The sequence below is a fragment of the Myotis daubentonii genome, chromosome 9, assembly GCF_963259705.1.
Source record: "Myotis daubentonii chromosome 9, mMyoDau2.1, whole genome shotgun sequence".
NCBI lineage: Eukaryota > Metazoa > Chordata > Mammalia > Chiroptera > Vespertilionidae > Myotis > Myotis daubentonii.
In genome coordinates this window covers 15,952,301-15,970,752 of record NC_081848.1, presented here as the reverse complement: position 1 = coordinate 15,970,752, position 18,452 = coordinate 15,952,301, and the positions used below count along the sequence as shown (strand labels likewise).

The 18,452-nt window shown below is 38.1% G+C and overlaps 1 protein-coding gene and 1 long non-coding RNA gene across 5 annotated transcripts in view; both read right to left on the bottom strand.

The window, feature by feature from the left end:
* Nucleotides 1-18,452, bottom strand: part of LOC132240607 (uncharacterized) — a 419,797-nt gene that overhangs the window by 278,639 nt on the left and 122,706 nt on the right. The gene's annotated exons all lie outside the window — the stretch shown is intronic.
* The window catches only part of ZC3H12C (zinc finger CCCH-type containing 12C), a 67,027-nt gene that overhangs the window by 46,789 nt on the left and 1,786 nt on the right, over nucleotides 1-18,452 (bottom strand). The window contains exon 2 of one of the 4 annotated variants that reach the window (XM_059708012.1): nucleotides 8,727-8,795. The exons of the other annotated variants lie outside the window; for them this stretch is intronic. The gene's annotated coding sequence lies outside the window, so the exon portion shown is untranslated. The remainder of the gene's footprint in view (nucleotides 1-8,726; nucleotides 8,796-18,452) is intronic. 4 annotated transcript variants of the gene reach the window in all.

Here is an 18,452-nt window from a genome sequence, read left to right as displayed (position 1 = left end):
CTGTAGCCCTGGTTCTGCCATTGGGGCTGCCTGCGCCATTCCAGGCCGCTGTGAGCCAACCCTCTGGATGACAGAGAGCTTTTCACACAGTCTCCTTTGCTGGCTTCCACTTCCCACCCAGAGTAACATTCGGCCTCTGCCTCCTCACCTAGGATGACTGATCTGATGGGAAAGTCTGGGAAGAGGAGCTGTGAGAGCAAAGCCCACCCCTTACTCACATACTTCTCACTGGGGTCTGCCCAGGTGCAGGTAAGTGCACGGTTGCTTTGCTCTCCAGCACTGCCTGAGGTGGAGCGGTTAAATCTTTCTAACTTGGAGGTTCAATGTAACTAAGCTCTTTATGCTGTGATCTTAAGTCATGGTCGACAATAGTTTTATCAGAAAAAGACCTGCAATTTTGATGTCCATCTGCTTGGCTCCTTTATCTATTTCTCAATGGGTTTAAACCTAAGGCAGGAAAACGACCCACTCAAACAATATTCAACAATAAAAAGTTTTGTTATAAAGAACTATTTAGGGAAAAAAAAGGGATAAAAAGATTCAGATACATGAACTTGGATAAGACTACTTTTTTAAAAAATATATTTTTTATTGATTTTTTTACAGAGAGGAAGGGAGAGGGATAGAGTTAGAAACATCGATGAGAGAGAAACATCGATCAGCTGCCTCCTGCACAGCCCCTACTGGGGATGTGCCCACAACCAAGGTACATGCCCTTGACCGGAATCGAACCTGGGACCTTTCAGTCCACAGGCAGACGCTCTATCCACTGAGCCAAACCGGTTACGGCAAGACTACTTTTAAAATACGTATAAAGTTAAGAAAAACAAAATTCTGTAATAAAGAAAGAAGATAATGTTTCTCAAAATAAAAATTCTTAGGGTTTGATTTAAAAAAATCTTTCAGTGTCCTATCACTAAGAGCAGACAACCCTCAACTATCTTTAGGGTTCAGAGACATATACTAAATAAATCCACAAAAACTGCATTTCTTCCCAGTGGTCTAAAAACAAAGGAACTTTTCTGTAGTCATTTTAAGTGACAATATAACCCATATTCTTAGCCTTAAAATATTTCCCAGTGATTAGCTTTCCATTCAGTATTTTAAAAAATTCATTAAATAAGTCTTTAAACAGATTATCTTAAATTCCTATAAAACGTGTAAATACTCAAGGAACAAGGAATCTTAGAAAAGGTCAGTGGATACAAATCACATCTGAAATGCTGGTGTAATAGGATGCTAAACAGCTAATATATGAGGGAATAGTGGAGAGACAATTCCTGAGAAAAAAAGGCATACATGATTTTACAAGAAGTAGAAAGCACATGATGTCATCCACGTTAACAAACACAGTTATATTAAGCACAACTGAAACTGAGGAAAAACGGACCCAAAATATGTAATTTTATATAAAACATATACAAGACATTCTCAGAATTACATCACAACTGAGCGGTAGTTAAATGACACTTTATCTCGTCTGGTAATGACAGGATTTACATCATCATCATCATCAAAGCCTAGTCAGAACTCCTCTCTTCTGAGCCACGGCACTCAATCTTCCCCCATGACATTCCTCACTTTCTGCCCGGTATGTGCTGCTATGACATTCCTCACTTTCTGCCCGGTACGTGCTGCTATCTGCACATCACACCTTTAGGCTGTGCATCATGCAAGCTGAGGGTGGTGCATGTCTTGTTCTTTAAATATTAAATAATTCTGCTTAGCAAACTAACTCAAAGCTGCTTGATCAAAAGCATTGCTAAAGTGAAATGGACAGATTTAGGCTATAAAGAATAATTGCACTAGGTAGAACTAAAACAGGGCCCTCTCATTAGGTCTGTATGTTCTTGCTAATGGTCAAGAAGAGAGCGTAATAGTAGCATGTGAATATTAAATGGAAAGGAAGTCAGGAAAACATAAAGCATGCTATACAGCAAATAATACAAAAGGAACTGCAAACCATCTATCACCCAATAAAAGTTCTGTTCATTATACATTTGATCTAAATATGAATCCTTATTAATGATCAAGTCACAAAATAGTTCCTTATATACCAATTCTCATAAGATGGAAAAACAAAATGCTTGAGTTAATACTTCCAATGGCCCTCATATTACTGATTTTAAATCACTGCACACTACTGATTTTAGACAACTGTCCTGGTGTGCAAGACACTGGAAAACACGGAGAGGCTGACAAAAAGAATGCTTGTTAGAAGAAATGCTCAGTGAAATTAGCACAAAAGTTTATGAAAAATTTTTTTCTTCATAGTGTTCCATTCATACTAGAAAGAGAGGTAATAATTCAGGCATTAAATTTGTTATTCTGGCCTGGCCAGTGTGGCTCCGTGGTTGAGCATGGACCTATGAACCAGGAGGTCACAGTTTGATTCCTAGTCAGGGCATATGTCTGGGTTTTGGACTCGATCCCCAGTCGAGAGTGTGCAGGGGGCAGCCGATCAATGATTCTCTCTCATTATTGATGTTTCTATCTATCTCTCCCTCTCCCTTCCTCTTTGAAATCAATAAAAAATATTTAAAAAATTTATTATTCTGAGCATTTAGGACAAGATTCCTTCTAAGTAGGACTCATCATATACTATAATTAGTTAAATCTAGAATATGAATCATCCTGAACAGCTGCCAATGCGATTTGTTTGTTAACTCCTGTGTTTTGCTTTCTGATTTATCTGCAGAGCCCAGCAGAGTGCCTAGCACACACAGGCACTTAATAAATATGTGCTAAATAAATGATGGCACTTCAATTCAGGGCCAAAATCTCTTCTTCAGATTTGTTCTTTACTTACTTTATATAACCTACACTCCAGCCAGACCCGGGTATTTAAAGCAGTGGTTCTCTCAATTTGCTTACATATTGGAATCATCAGGGGAGGTTGAAAATACAATATTTGGATTCCAAAGTTCCATTCCTAGAGGTTTATTTATTTTTTTATCTAAGTGAAGCCTGCCTGCCATACTCCAGTGATTCTAATGTCTAGCCAAGTTTAAGAACACTGACTTATAGTTTCTTTCTTCTAAAATACCTTTCTCCACAGCTTCACTTGTTAGAATCCCACCCATTATCATTGAAGACTCAGCTAAACACCCAACTTTGCCAGGAAAACTTTCCTGGAACACTTTTCAACTTACCTTTGGGTTATTTAAGTTTTGCACAAGGCCTTGTGGGGACCCTGACCAGACTCCGCCAGATGTTCAAGGCCCATGTGCCATACGCATGTGCAAAGGCAACAGCACAGTTCTGTACGCACTGTGCAGGCATAGCTTTCTGTAACCCACACGCTGGTGTCACTATGTGACAAGAAGCCTCTTTCATTTGAGTTAGTATAAAAATGTGTTGCTGACCAGCTGGTGAGCGGCTGCTTTGTGGAGGGCACTTTGAAGAACTACTTTGTCTAGTAGCTCCTGTGTTTGCTGCCGTGTTAGCAAGGACTACTGTATGTGCAATGACTACTTAGACTGGAATAAAGTCTCTCCTAAATGCCTGTGGCTACTCATGTTTTCTTCCAATTCCTGGCATCCACGGAGGTCCAGCCCCTAGCAGAGAGAGGGGCTGTGACCGACAGACCTGATAAATCTTTGAGTGGTGAATAATTCTGGGAGCATGACACATACTTGAAACATAATAAATATTTATTGGAAGAACGTATGGTTGGTTCTCATTATTCAGATTCTGTATTTGCAAATTTGCCTACTTAGTAAAATTTATAACCACAAAATTAATACTCACGGTGCTTTGGAGTCTTTCTACAGACATGTCTGCACAGAGAGGCAGAAAATGTGACTTGCCCAAGACACACAACATTCCCACTGAGGCTGAACAAAGTGACACTTCCCCTTCTTCTTTCAGCTCTCCTACTGTAAACAAGTGTCTTAAAAAGGATTATTTAGTGCTAACTTTTTGCATTTTTGTGCTTTTTGTGGGTGAATTTTCTGTTTAAATGCTCCCAAGTGCTCAAGTACTATCTATTAAGTGCAAGAATGCTGTGAAGTGCCTTAAGGAGAAACTATGTATTAGGCAAGCTTTTTTAAGACATAAGTTACAGTGCTGTTGGTTGTGAGTTCAATGTTAATGAATCAACAGTATATATTAAATAAGGTGTCTTTAAACAGCAATACATGCACAAGGTTATGTGCTGATTGGTCCATGGAAATGTTTTGACCTGAGGCTAAATCCTGTGTTTTCTGTAGGAGCAATGGTTCAGTATTTGTAGCCACTTTACAGAACAGAACTACAATGAAAACAAGAATCGGCTGTAATTTTTCCCTCTTCAGAACTCATAGAGATCTTACCTGCAATTTTTAATACCAGTTTTATTCAGCAACTGGGACCCTCCTAGGGCCCTGCACTGGGACTACAGCAAGAACAAAGCAAGTGTCCTTCCCTCACCAAGCTTTCGGTGTAAGGTGGGGTGGGGTGGGGGAGAGGGAGAGAATATAAACAATAAATATACGTCAGGTGATGGTCAATGCTAAAGAATCTTTGAATCATGGAAGTCTACCCTAGTAAGGCAATATTTGTGCAGATACCTAAATGAAGTGAAAGGAAGTATATACCAGGAAGAGGGAGGATTAAGTACAAACCCCTGAGATGAGAGTGTTCATGGATCAGCAAGGTGGCCAGTATGACTGGCAGCAAGTGAGCAAGGGGATGAGTCAGAAAGATAAGGTCACGAGAAGCCAGGACAGGTAGAACTCTGAAGGGCAATGCTTCCCAAACTTTACGTAGCATCTGAAGATCTGAGGACCTTGAGGATTCTGACTCAGGAAGACTGGGGTGGGGTCTGAGATTAACGCATTTAACAAGATCACAGCTGATGCTGTTGCTATTGATCCATGGACTCTACTTTGAGTAGCAAGGTCATAGGTCAAACTTGGCTTGTATTCTGAGATGGGAAACCTTTGGAGGGCTTTGAGCAGATGGAGTGATATCACCCTATTTTATACTAATGTCTAATAAGCTTGACCTACTTCCACACTTCCAATTGTGTTACATCGATCTTTACCTATGCTGTTGGTGGTGTTATCTCCATTTCATATTTGAAGAAACTGAGACACAGAGCAGTTAAATAACTTGTCCAGGTTAGCTGTGGGGAGGGATGCACGGTATAGTGTTAGTTCTTATATCCGTAAGTTGTAAGATTTCCTTCTTCTCTTCCTCTTGTCTTTGAGCCACATGCTGGAGTAAACGCTGCCCTGACATTTATACTAAGGGTTCAGGGACACATTTCAGAATAGCAGTAAATCAGAAATAGTGGTGCCTGTGTGGGAACACGTGGCCCAATCTAGCCTAGTTCCCTTTGGTACTCTGGGCAGTTGGTTTGCCATTGAGAAAAAGTTTGGATGAATACCATACCACTTTTCTAATGTCAGCAAAACAGTGGTGCCCAAATGTGTCAAAGCAAGTAAGAGAAAATGACAATCTAGTCTTATGATTATTGATATAAAAAGTTTTCGGGAAATATCAGTATATATAATCCTTCCCAAATGTAATCATGTTTCTATATTAGGCAGTCTATTAATACACTTGACAGTATTAATAAGTCAAACAAATAATTATCATATATCATTTTAATGAAATTCACATTTCAGATTTTTTTCTTAAATCTTTCTGAAGGAGGAAAATGTATTTCTGTAAATGATTTGTAAAGACTATATACAGTGTAATATATATGTGTGTGTGTGTATACACACACACACACACACACACATACAGTATATATGTATATAAACATTATTTCATGTAGCTAACACTGAGTGCATGGGTAGGGTCCCTAGGCCTGGCCAGCAATCAGGGCCAATCGGCGCCTCCCTTCCCTGGCTGCCGGCTGCCGGCTGGGGCCTTCCTTCATTCCATGCCACCCTCCTGGAGGTGAGCACATGTCATAGTGAGTGATAGAATTTCCGGTCGAACTTCCATGGGGACACTTTGCATACTAACCTTTTATATATATAGATAGATGGGAAAGATTGTGCAAAAAACCCAAAATAAACAAAAAAACCTCCCCCCAAAACAGACTATCATGCAGGCAAAGGATACAATTGTGTCTCATGTGCCATTAGCTCTTCTTACCACATGTTCATAGAATCAAAATATCAAATGACCTGGAGTTCAAATGCCCTATGCTGTCTTTGTTCATGACCTTAACCATGTGAATTTTGGTAAATAAATAAGTTAGAACAATGTCTCTCAGAGGGAAAGGGGATAACATTTAGTTTGGAAAAGCTAAACATACCTATCCTTTTTTGTCAGAAAAACTGATGAGTTAAGTGTCATGGAATACTTTAGCTAGTGAGGTTAATTAGAAGATGCTAGAAAGCGTTGTAAGGAACACAAGTATAAAAATGGTTGGAAACCAATGGTTGCAAACCAAACATTGATTTGATGGGGGGCAGGAGTGAAGGGATGAGGGAGAAAATGGAAGTATAAATAGAAGAAAATGTAACAGGCGCCTGAGAGGAAACAAAGAGTTTCTGTGGAAAACATTTCTTTCAGTTTTCAGCGGTGGGGAATCTTTTTTCTGCCAAGGGCCATTTGGATATTTAAAACATCATTCACGGGCCATACACAATTATCAACTTAAAAATTATGTTGTTACGAAGAAAAGCTCCTAGATTTGAATTTCGAGTCCTGTCTGCGTTTGCCTTGGCAGGGCCAGGCCAAATGATACGGCCTGCGAGCCGGACCTTCCCCACCCCTGATTGTAAGTGGTGGGTTGTGAGAAATTACTTAAAAATAAATGGCTGTAGACAAAGTGCAGCCATCTCTTCCCACCTCAATAATCTTTTAATTTTTAGCCACAGATTATCCTAAAATAATAAACTGAACACTTTTCAGAGTTAGCTTTTTTTCTAAGGTCTATAAGCTATTAACTATTGAAAAATTAACTCCATAATAATTATCTCCCTTAAATAATGGTTAAAAAACTATTTTGTTAAGATTTTAATGGCTGAAGAATTTATTGATAGTAATATTTAAGTACAGAGTATCTTCTTAGGGCATTTTTATAGATGTTAGCTAGTTGATCAAATTTTATTTTAAAATATTTTACAATTAATACATTTAATAAGTAATATTCTGATGAAAGGCAGGAACATAGCAGAATGGTTCATGATTACTCAATCAGAATAAATGAGAGGTTAAACTAGTTTTCAATGAATTCATGTATTCATTCGAAAACATTTATTTGAATGCTTATTATGAGAAAGGGATAATGCTAAGTAGAGAAGATGGGTGATAAATATAAATACAGTTGCTATCCTAAGGAATATAAAATTTATACTACGGAAACCAGATAAAGGAATGTCCATGTAACATAGGGTATGTCAAAATTAATGCTATTAATAATGATATGTCGGGTATGAGAGACAAAGACAGCGGCTCAGATTTGAGAAGGTCCTGAGAGGTGACATGTAAGCTAAGGACTGAATGATGATGATGACACATTCCTATATACATTATGGTGTGTGTGTGTGTGTGTGTGTGTGTGTGTGTGTGTGTGTGAAGGGGGAAGGAGGGGAGTGGGGAAAGACAGATTTTTGGCCAGAGAACAACGAAATCAAAGGCCCAGCGATGTGAGAGATGATAAAATATATAGATTATGTGTAAGAGAGGCTAGAAAGTGGCCAGTTTATGGGAAGTCTTGAATGCTATATTAGAGTTTCAACTTTGGTTCCAGGAAATGATGGGAAAAAAGAGAAACAAATATGAGACGTTTTCTAAGATAGAGCCAATGGGTCCAGAAATTATTGGATTTGCTGTCCCCTTATTTATACATTCATTGGTTGGTTCTTGTATGTGCTGTGACCAGGGATTGAACCCACAATCTTGGTGAATTGGGACGACGCTCTACCCAACTGAACTACCCCAGAAATGATTTAATACTAAAGACAGAAGAGGAGGAAGTAATAAAAAAAATTGATGGCATCAAATGATATAAATATACTGCAGAATGACTGAGGATATTGAGGGAGCTATTTCTGTGGAATGAACAGACAGCTATTCTTAACCATGTATTTTTTTTAAACCCTCACCCAAGGGTATTTTTCCATTGATTTTTAGAGAGAGTGAAAGAGAGAGGGAGAGACAGAGAAGTATTGATGTGAGAGAAACACATTGATTGGTTGCCTCCTGCAAGAGCCACGACCAGGACCCAGGCCGGGGAGAAGCCTGCAACCAAGGTACATGCCCTTGACTGGAATCGAACCTGGGGCCATTGGGTCTGTAGGCTGAGGTTCTATGCACTGAGCAAAACTGGTAAGGCTTAACCATGTTTTTGTGTTATTGATCACTTTCTTAGTCTAATGAAGTCTCCCTTAAATAACTGTTAAAAAACTTCAAAGTAATGCTTTTAAATACATAAATTAAAAAACAGAATTTTATTACAAAGAAACCAATTATATTAAAATACATTTATCAAAATAAAAAAAATTGTGGTATACTTAAATATATGCCTTTACATTAACACATTAAAATAAGATATAGCAGCAGATCTAACCACTACAATGATTTTGTAGTTAGAAGTGAAAGATACTCAAAATATTTATTTCAACTATAACATGACAGAGAAATGTTTATGACTTCTGTGGGTAACAAAGTCATATATACTGTTATTAATATTGGGATTGTTGCCTATATTCATAATCAAGGAAAATGCTAAATTTCATTTAGAGATTATGAATATAATAATAAAAATTTTTTCTCACCCAGCATCACAGAATGCCCAAACTCATATCCATAGCAAAGGGGAACCACAGAATCCAGGTTAAAAACTCCTGATTAAGAAAAAAAAAAATCCTGGTAAGAGTGTGCTGAAAAAGATGGTAGTATAAGTGTTCTTTTAATAAGTATGACCGGAAAGGAATAAGATATAGAAAGAGAGTTTGGAGGGTGATAGGGAAGGATAAGTTTTTCATTTTCTCTTTTTCCCCCCTGTTAGAACTTTAAACCAGGAGAACAGATTCAGTGGGGCAGGAGAGGAAAAAGTGATGCATATCTATGAATGACTAAATGAACGAATGAGAATAACGAAAGGGATAATAACTTGGTGAAAACCAGAAGGAAAGCAGGGAAGGGCTCCTCTGTCTACCTCCTCAGCCTTGCCAGTCGTTCGCAGCCTCTAGGAGACCCACGGGCCAGGACTCCCTGGGAGTGAAGAGTGAACGGTGAGAAAGACACCTGGCAGGACCTGCCAGTCCTCAGAGAGCAGGAGGTGAGCTGGTGTCACGCTTCTGCCTCCTTTTCCAACCCATCTGCAATCTTCCTCCCCAGCTCTTAAGATCCCTAGAGGCTCACTGCTGCCATTTGGCAGTCTAAATACTCTCATCCTGTTGCTCCTTCCAATCTCTCTCCCACCAAAAGTCAAAACTCCAAATGAAAGATCAGTGCGGGTATTGGGATACTTGTAAGCTTAAAGCAATTATTAAGCATTAAAGTACGGTTCCTCTATATAACGGACTAATTTGAGAGAGGGTGTGTCCATTAAAGCTAAAGTCCATTAAAGTCCATAATAAAGTAGATTTTCCAAATGCGTATGTTAAAAAATTGAGAGATTAGTTTACCTGTTATTACTTATATAGACCTGTTTGTGCGATTAAAATTAAGTATGTATGAAAAGTTTAATTTCACAGAAAAGCTTTCTATATGTATTACTGTCATTTTAAACTTACACTGAATAGGTCAGTAAATGGGTGCAGTGACCAGTCCCCTCGAGTAAACAAATGCGCACAGTTGGGGCGTGGCTCAGGGCAGGTCAGAACCACTTCCACCAGCGGTAAAGCTGCCGCAGGAAGTCACCCCATGCCATGTGACAACAGAACCAATTACTACTCGCCTCGCCTCGCGTGATCACGTGCTAATCATTTCCCAAACACTGCTTACGAGCTGTGACTCTGGAATTTAAATATGTAGACTATAGTTGTAGATACGTAATTTTATTTATGTCGGTGAAATTACTAGTTTTTTCTCCAACATATGGCCTATTTGCTAAAATTTGTTAATAACTGAATTCATAACAAAAAAACACCCCATCAATTTAATTATAAGCAAATCTTGGTTAAAAGCTTTTTAAAATTAACAGGGTGTTAATTTTCACATATGACATGTGGACTAGAAATTTTGTCAGTTAAATCAGAAGTCTGTTAAACTGAGGTCTGAAAATCGAGGGTTTACTGTATGAAGGAAGGTGTGATTGATATTATAAGAATAGCTTCTTGAACCAAATGACCATTTAATGGTTAGATAAAGAGACTTAAATATAAGAATCTCAGCATACTTCTGGTCCCTGGATCTCCTTTTATGCCTGACCTGACCTCCACCTCACTTGTGTGTGTTGATATGTGGGTGACCATGTGCACGGGCAGAAGCAGGTACAGGGAGTATAGAATCATCTTACCCCATTTCTCACTCTTGGGAAAGGTTCTTAACCCAGTGGGTTTGCTAAGCAAAAAGTTACTTAGTGGGAAGCAAAGATTTGGCAATTAAACAAATTAGTCAGTCTTCAGAACCATTATTTCTAAAAGAAGTGAATGGTTGTTTTATTTCATATTATAATTCTGTTATCTTTTTTTCCTGTTGTTAATCCTCACCCAAGGATAATGTATTTTTCCCCCCCGTTGATTTTTTTAGAGAGAGTGTAAGGGAGAATGGGAAAGAAGAAAAGGAGAGAGACATTGATATGAGAAAGGTCGAACCCCCAACTGAGGTACAGTGGGGCCTTGACTTACGAGTTTGATTCCTTCCGAGACCGAGCTCGTTAAGGAGCTCGTTAACTCAAATGACTCTATCAACTCAATGCAAAAAATCGGCCGAGAGACAGCTGGTATCTCAAAAAACTCGTTAGTCGGGACACTCGTAAGTCAAGGCCCCACTGTATGTGCCCTTGACCAGGAATCAAACACACGATCCTTCGGGTAAGCAGGCCGATGCTCTAACTACTGAGCTCACCAGTCAGGGCTCATATTATCTTTTAAAGAGATAATACAAAAAGTTGAGTAAGAGGCTATACACAGTGAGAAGAAAATTATTTCAGAACTTTGGCCAAATGTAAATCCATGCTGAACTGTCCTGCCTATTTGAAGTGTTCATCATCAAATAAGCACCCAATTAAAATGCGCATGAAACTTAAGTACTCATTTGCTATCAAAGTAGGAAATAAACATTTACGACCCATCTGTTATTCTGAGGAATGATCCGGCCCAAGACTCAGCACCTGATAGCCCGCTGCTTGCCAAACTGGCATCCTGGCTTCTGGCTGTCACTCAGGAGTTCCGTGTGTGTTCTCCACCTGCCTTGTCTGCACTCAGGTGCTATCACACCACTGGAGGGTCTCCAAGCTACCGCACAGCTGCCAACCTGGCTCCTGCTTCCCCGCCACCGAGGCCAGCCCTCAAATTTCCTACTTCAACTAAAATCACAAAATCAATTTTGTGCCATTTTTCTTATATGCTGGATTCCTGATGTGTTTTCAACACCGTACTTTAAACATATATTACCTATACTCCGAATCTAATCTTACTCAAACCTCAATTTTGAATAAGAATGTTCCCTGCAGATGTTTTTATTAAAAAGAGGGTGGGGGTAAAAGACATTAGAACCAATCAGAGGGTCTCTCTTCAATGAAATTGAAAGACCTAGAAGAACACTGAAAAATAGGGAACTCAATAGGAAATAAAAGGGCAATAATTTGAAACATCTTTTCCTCTTCAGAAAAAAAAAAAAAAGCATTTGGTTAATTTTCTTACAGGAATCACTAGAATTGCCACCACTCTCCATTTTCAAGAATGTGGAGTTAATTCTGATAATTTTGCTATTCCTTTTTATTCATACCATTCATAATCAGCTCAGGAAAGAAGAGCTAATTCCTCCCCCCCCCCCCCCAATCTGGGCGTAAAAGTGGGAAGTATCTGGAAGATGCTCTCTGAAATATGATTAAACTGCATAAGGTAAAGAGCATAAGGAGGGCCATGGAGGAACCACAGCTGCTAGCTCCTCCAACTCCCGAGGAAATCCTAGGAAACACGCAGAGGGAGAACACCAGGGCTGAGAGGTATGAAGTTCTACAAGCAGAGAAACCGCATTTAAGGAACTCAAACACTTTTAAAACAAACTGGGAAATCAGCCTATTTTGAAAGTTACATCATTCTATCCTTCCACAAAGATGACAAAAAGCCCTGATAATTCAAAGCATTAGATTTATTTCTCTTATCCACAGTGCTTAAATGATGATGTGGCATTAAACTCCAGGGTATATAGTATTTAAACTACAACAATAAAAATGATCCTTATTTCAAGTGCTGAAATAATTCACTGTAAGTTTCTTGACTTCAAAGTTGAGATATAGACAGACATTTACGCTAACCAATTTTTTAAGGCTTAGGAAAAACTCAAACCAACATAATGGAAACATCACTCTGACCATGATATAAAAAATGAGAAGTTAGCAGCAGATAGCTAGAAGCAAATTTAAAAAAACACGCACACCCCAAACCCAGTATCCATACATTAAAACTCTCTTCCAAATAACTCTGTGATTCAGGGGTGGGGACTGTCCAGCCTGCAGGCCATACAAGGCCCAGGAAATCATTGGGTCTGGCCCTGCCAAGGCATTAGGGGTGAATTAATTAAATGTTTGACCAAATAGAGCGGGCTAATTTTTAAGTTGACAATTTTGTATGGCCTAAATGGAACAATAAAAGAAAATGAAGACTTAAAGATAAAACAAGTATCATATAAGTCAACAATGAGGAGGCAGCTTCAATTATTTGGGAAATCTGCTCCCTGTAATTGGGCAAAAAAGTTAAGATTTGAAACAGACTAAGTCACACAATAAGGATAAATTAAGCCCACACAATTTTGAATAGAAAATGAGTACAGATGACTAAGAAGAACAAAAACTAATTTTAGCCTGCCCCTAAAAGACAATGAAGTAATAGATTGGAAGGCCCTTTAAAAAATCTAAAATATAAACTGACATTAAAAGCAATAACAGTAAACTTGATTTTATAGAAATTTTGTATCTAATAATCCCAATTATCTTGAACACAATTTAGAGCCAGTGAATAAGTGAGACTGAAAAAACACACACAAAATCTCTGTCCAATCAAATCAATGGATACTGTTAAATCATCCTATATAATAAAAGGCTAATATACAAATTGTCCCCTGGACTGTGAGTTCAACCAGGGGGTGGGGATGGCCAACCGCCTGCAGCCCCTCCCCCCAGCTGGCCCCGCCCCTGATCAGCCCCCCTCCCCCCTCCCAATCAGGGGCAGGGCTGGCCCACCAACCTCCCACCACACAGTACAATCTTTCAGTTCTGCAATCCAGACTATCTGAGCATCCTAAAAGCGTTTAATCACTGACTAAAAACTTTTATTTTAGAAATAATATTAGCGGTTGTTATACAGTTTTATAGTCCACAGCAGATGCCTGCTGCATAATAGAAGGAGTGACAATGTCAACAAGGAACAGCTAACATCAAGGAGAAAACACCAAAAATCACTGATATAAATCAATAAAAATCATGGAATTCTGCTATCCCCACCATCTTAAAAAAAGCATGACAACTATTGCTATTTCGTTTAGGATAAATCGGAAACCTCGATAACCTTGGTAAGGTTAATATCTCTAGGCATGCACTCCATCACATGGAAGGTAGGCAAAACAGCAGTGTAAACTGTATAGAATTGTTTTAAAACTAAATTAGGTAACATAAGTGCTTAATACTATGCCTTGCGTAGCGTTATTGCCCAATAAATGTTAGCTATTATTATATTTCATAATAAGTGAAATTACAGGCTATTATTTGAAGGTAGAAAAATAAAATGCATGTGTACAGACTCTTCCATTTAAAATAGTTAAAACAGTTTGCTACTGAAAGACTTTAAAGACTTTTTGAAAAATTCACTTTTACAATATCCTTCCTCTGTTAAGTGGGGTAGTTAATTATATTCTTACTAGAGGGCCGGTGCACAAGATTTGTGCACTTGTGGGGAGTTCCGTCAGCCTGTGCACCCTCTCGCAGTCAGGGAGCCCTCGGGGGATGGCCAACTGACGGCTTAGGCCCGCTCTCCAGGGCAGTTGGACTTCCTTAGTGCTGCCGCGGAGGTGAGAGAGGCTCCCGCCACCATCACTGTGCTCGCCAGCTGTGAGCCTGGCTTCTGGCTGAGTGGCACTCCCCCTATGGGAACACACTGACCACCAGGGGACAGCTTCTGCATTGAGCATCTGCCCCTGGTGGTCAGTGCACATCACAGCAACCGGTTGTTCCACCATTCGATTTGCCTATTAGCCTTTTATTATATAGGATAAGGCAAATTTGTATGGCCCCTCAAGAAATCACATTATGAATTCTAAGTTAACTTACAAATGTTTAGGTAACAATAATTGTGCTTTTTGCTGTGTTATTGAGTGAATCTCTTAATCATGTACTGGCTTTTGTTCATCCTACTCACATCAGATTATTATTTAAAGTACTAGATGGCCTTTAATAATAAAAACACATTCATGAAGTTTTCTACTATGTGCCAAATGCTGTAGAAGACTGGGACCACAGAGAATTACTCTCAGGGAGCCTAGAGACTACGATCAATATAAAAAATCCTAGGCACAGTATCTCTTATACTGTTATCTACATTTTTGTATTATTAGGTAATCCTTATGGTCTAGGTAGTATTTTCTCTGTTTTCTAGATGAAGAGCAGAGACACAGAAAGCAGAAAAGAAATAAGAAACAAAGAAGAAACAGTCAAGTATCACAAAATATGCCAAGTGTTATGGAAAATATACAGTATTTTGAAAACACAGAAATAATTTTGCCTAAAACTAGGAAATTAGAAAATGCTTATGTGTTTTTACTTTAAAACCCAAGTAAAAATTCTACAAAGTATAACTACAGGTATTAAAAATTGTCAGAAAAATATTTATCAAAATACTTACAGACATTATTTCTGGATGAGATTCTAGGTGATTTTAACTCTCTTAACTTTGCTTCTTTTTAATCAACTTGGAGTACTTAATAATTTAAAATGTAAGTTAGAAAAAATATTTAAATTAGATATTAATGCTCATCTAACTAATTGTCAAACTTTGAAGTGCTAATACTTAGTGCATTCAAATATGGTATGCAATCAGCACTCTTGATTTGCTAATGGGTGTGTACATCAGCACAACTTTTCTGGAAAGCTTTCTGGCGTCAAAAACCTTAAAGCAGTGGTTCTCAACCTTCCTAATGCCGCAACCCTTTAATACAGTTCCTCATGTTGTGGTGACCCCCAATTTCATTGTTACAAATTGAACATAATTAAAGCATAGTGATTAATCACAAAAACAATATGTAATTATATATGTGTTTTCCGATGGTCTTAGGCGACCCCTGTGAAAGGGTCGTTCAACCCCCAAAGGGGTCGCGACCCACAGGTTGAGAACTGCTGCCTTAAAGCATACTTATTATCTTGGATGATTACTTCTAGGAATCCATCCTAAGAACATAGATAGAGAAAAAAATTATTTTACTGGGATAGTCAACTTAAGCATTATGATATTAAAATTCTGGAAAAGAAACCCAAATGTTTAACTGAAACAGGAGAATGATTAAATAAAATGACAGGTTCTCAGGAAGAAAATATTCGCAATATTCTTAACATACACAAAGAAAATCCTTTGTGTACATTACAAAGGGAAGGGAAGGGGGGATACAAAGCTCTATAAAAAGTATTAATTTCAGTGATAGGAGAAAAAGATGTATCTTTTAAGAACCAAACTCCCAAGGAAGATAATTCCATTATGTATTTTAAACCTCACAATAATAGACACATTAATTAACATGTACTAAGTTCCAGAAACCTTAATATTTGACTAAAACAGACTCAGCTTATGTTGGAACTCTCGCTCGGCCATTAATGTGAGGCCCATTAAGTTACTTAACCACATTGTGGTTTGGTTTCCTCATCAGAAAAAAAAAAGAGTAATGAAACAGTTTTTCGTAGGAGTGTAGTAAGTATTAAACGCATTAATACAGGTGGAGCACTTAGAACAATGCGCGGCAGAATAAGTTATCCATCTTAAACTACAATGGAGTCAACTGAGATCTAAGCTGAGGCCTGAATAACGAGGCTGAGCCAGGCAGAAGGTGAGGGTAGCCAAGGCAAGCAGGGAGACCTTGGGATTTTCCTCTTATTCCCTATACGATATGATAATTTCCTTAAAGGCAGAATGCTTTGATTGTTCAGAATGTGCTTCTGGGCTTTGCTTTAGGCTAGTTCACTGTGCATAAGAATTACTGTCAGTGTTGTGACATAAAATCATATATACTAAGCTTTATGGTGATTATACTCTATTTTCATCTTTAATACAGTAAAACAATCCTCTGTCAAATAGAAAAATTAAAGAGAAAATCATACTGAATGAAAAAGTGAATATATTTTGGGATGAAATAGATTTTTAAAAAAACCCCACATTCTCAAGTGTTGGTTATTTCCCTGAACTGTCAATAGTGAAACAGCAACGATTATAACATGTTTTTGATGAATCTCACATTATAGCTTTTTAACACATGAGATTTTACATGTTGTAGGTCCATGAGGCATATTAACACTTAAAACACAAGAAGAGCCTGGCTGGAGTGGCTCAGTGGTTGAGTGCAGACCTGTGAACCAGGAGGTCAGGGTTTGAGTCCCGGTCAGGGCATATGCCAGGGTTGCAGGCTTGAGCCCCCATGTGGGGTGTGCAGAAGGCAGCCAATCAATGATTCTTTCATCATTGATGTTTCTATCTCTCTCTCCATCTTCCTTCCTCTCTGAAATCAATACAAATATATTTTTAAAAAACCACGAAGATTTTTTAGAAAATATGATATATTTGAGATCCAACCCTAGAATCAATATTTTTTATTTAAATTTGGAATCGTGATTTAATAGTCTTCTTTACTGACCTTGTTACTTAATATTTCTCTTTTCAAGCACTATTTCCCCCCGCCCCCCCCAAACTATCTTCACCACCTTCATCACCCACTACTCCCATCTTAATGCTCTGGACACACAGGCCACCCATTCCCTGCTTCCCTGTCAAGGTCCCTTGACTCACAGCACATATTCATTTAGAAATGACTCCCACCCAGCTCTACCTACAGGCAAACCTCATTTTATTGTGCTTCTCACAAATGTTGCATTTTTGTTTTGTTTTACAAATTGAAAGCAAGACCCTCCGCTAGCAAAAGGATTCCTTTATTGTAGTAGTCTAGAAAGGAACCTGCAATATCTCCAAGGTATGCAAAGGTAGGTACCAGCATACTAGCATCCTACCTCTGAGGCCTGGAACGCAGCCTTCCCCAGGACCTGCATTTACTTCTACTCTCCTGTCACAGAGAACATCTGATGTGGCACTGTGTTCTGTTCATAATCTCCTTTTACAGGTCAGGGGCCTTACATAGCACAGAGACTTGATACTAAATAGTTCTTTGCTGAGGGAATAGTTTATCAGTCTCAAAAGAACAATGACTGCAGATTAGTGTACAACCCTAGATTCTAACACCCAAAGAATAAAAACCCCACTTCACAACTTGTTTCTTTAAAACTGCAATCAAACCAGAATCAAAGTAAAATTCTTCTGGATTTGCGTACAAGAACAACGAAAAACATCAAAGATATAAAATGGCATAAAAAGCTATAAAATGATAGCAACACGTTTACATCTGTTATAGAAAATAAAATTAAACGTAGAAACCATTGTGGGCTGCTAGGATGAAGACAAGGTAACCTAGTTGTAGGATGAAAAAATTTTTTAAAAATACAATTTTCATTAAACACTTGGCGTCCAATTTGGCAGATGTAATCCATGAAAGCATGGCTCCAGAGAAGCCATTAATATAAAGTGGGGTATCTTTATTAGTCTGTTAATTAAAACAAAAACGTAGCAAAAGGAAGTGACTAGTAAAAACTCTCACCAGTGTACACACTTCAAGCTTCTGTTTCCTATCCTTTAATATTTTCCATTATAATAGTTTCATTAGACTTTCATTATAAAATGCAGGCTAGAAAATACTGGCTTCTTTTTTGCTGTTGTTTTGTTTAAAAGTTCGTTTTATTTTGCTTACAGTATTAAGTACTTTTGTGATGACCAGATGTTAGAGGCATAATTGTAACTTTGAAAAGTAAAACCCGTTCTTAAATTAAGTAAAAACACTCAATTAAACATTCTGAATTATAGTCAGTTACTGGACCATTCTGATGTTTGTAGGGTATCTTCACAGATGTAGGTAACTTAAAATAAGAATGCCAAATGGAAAGAAAACAGATGAAGTGAGAAGCCAAGTCTGAAATAAGCATCTTCTTCAATGATCAAAATAAGATAATTTCACAAATATTTGGTTCCACTATTTTTATATTCAAATATTAAATAACACCAATATTAAAAATTACTACTAAAGTTAACTGT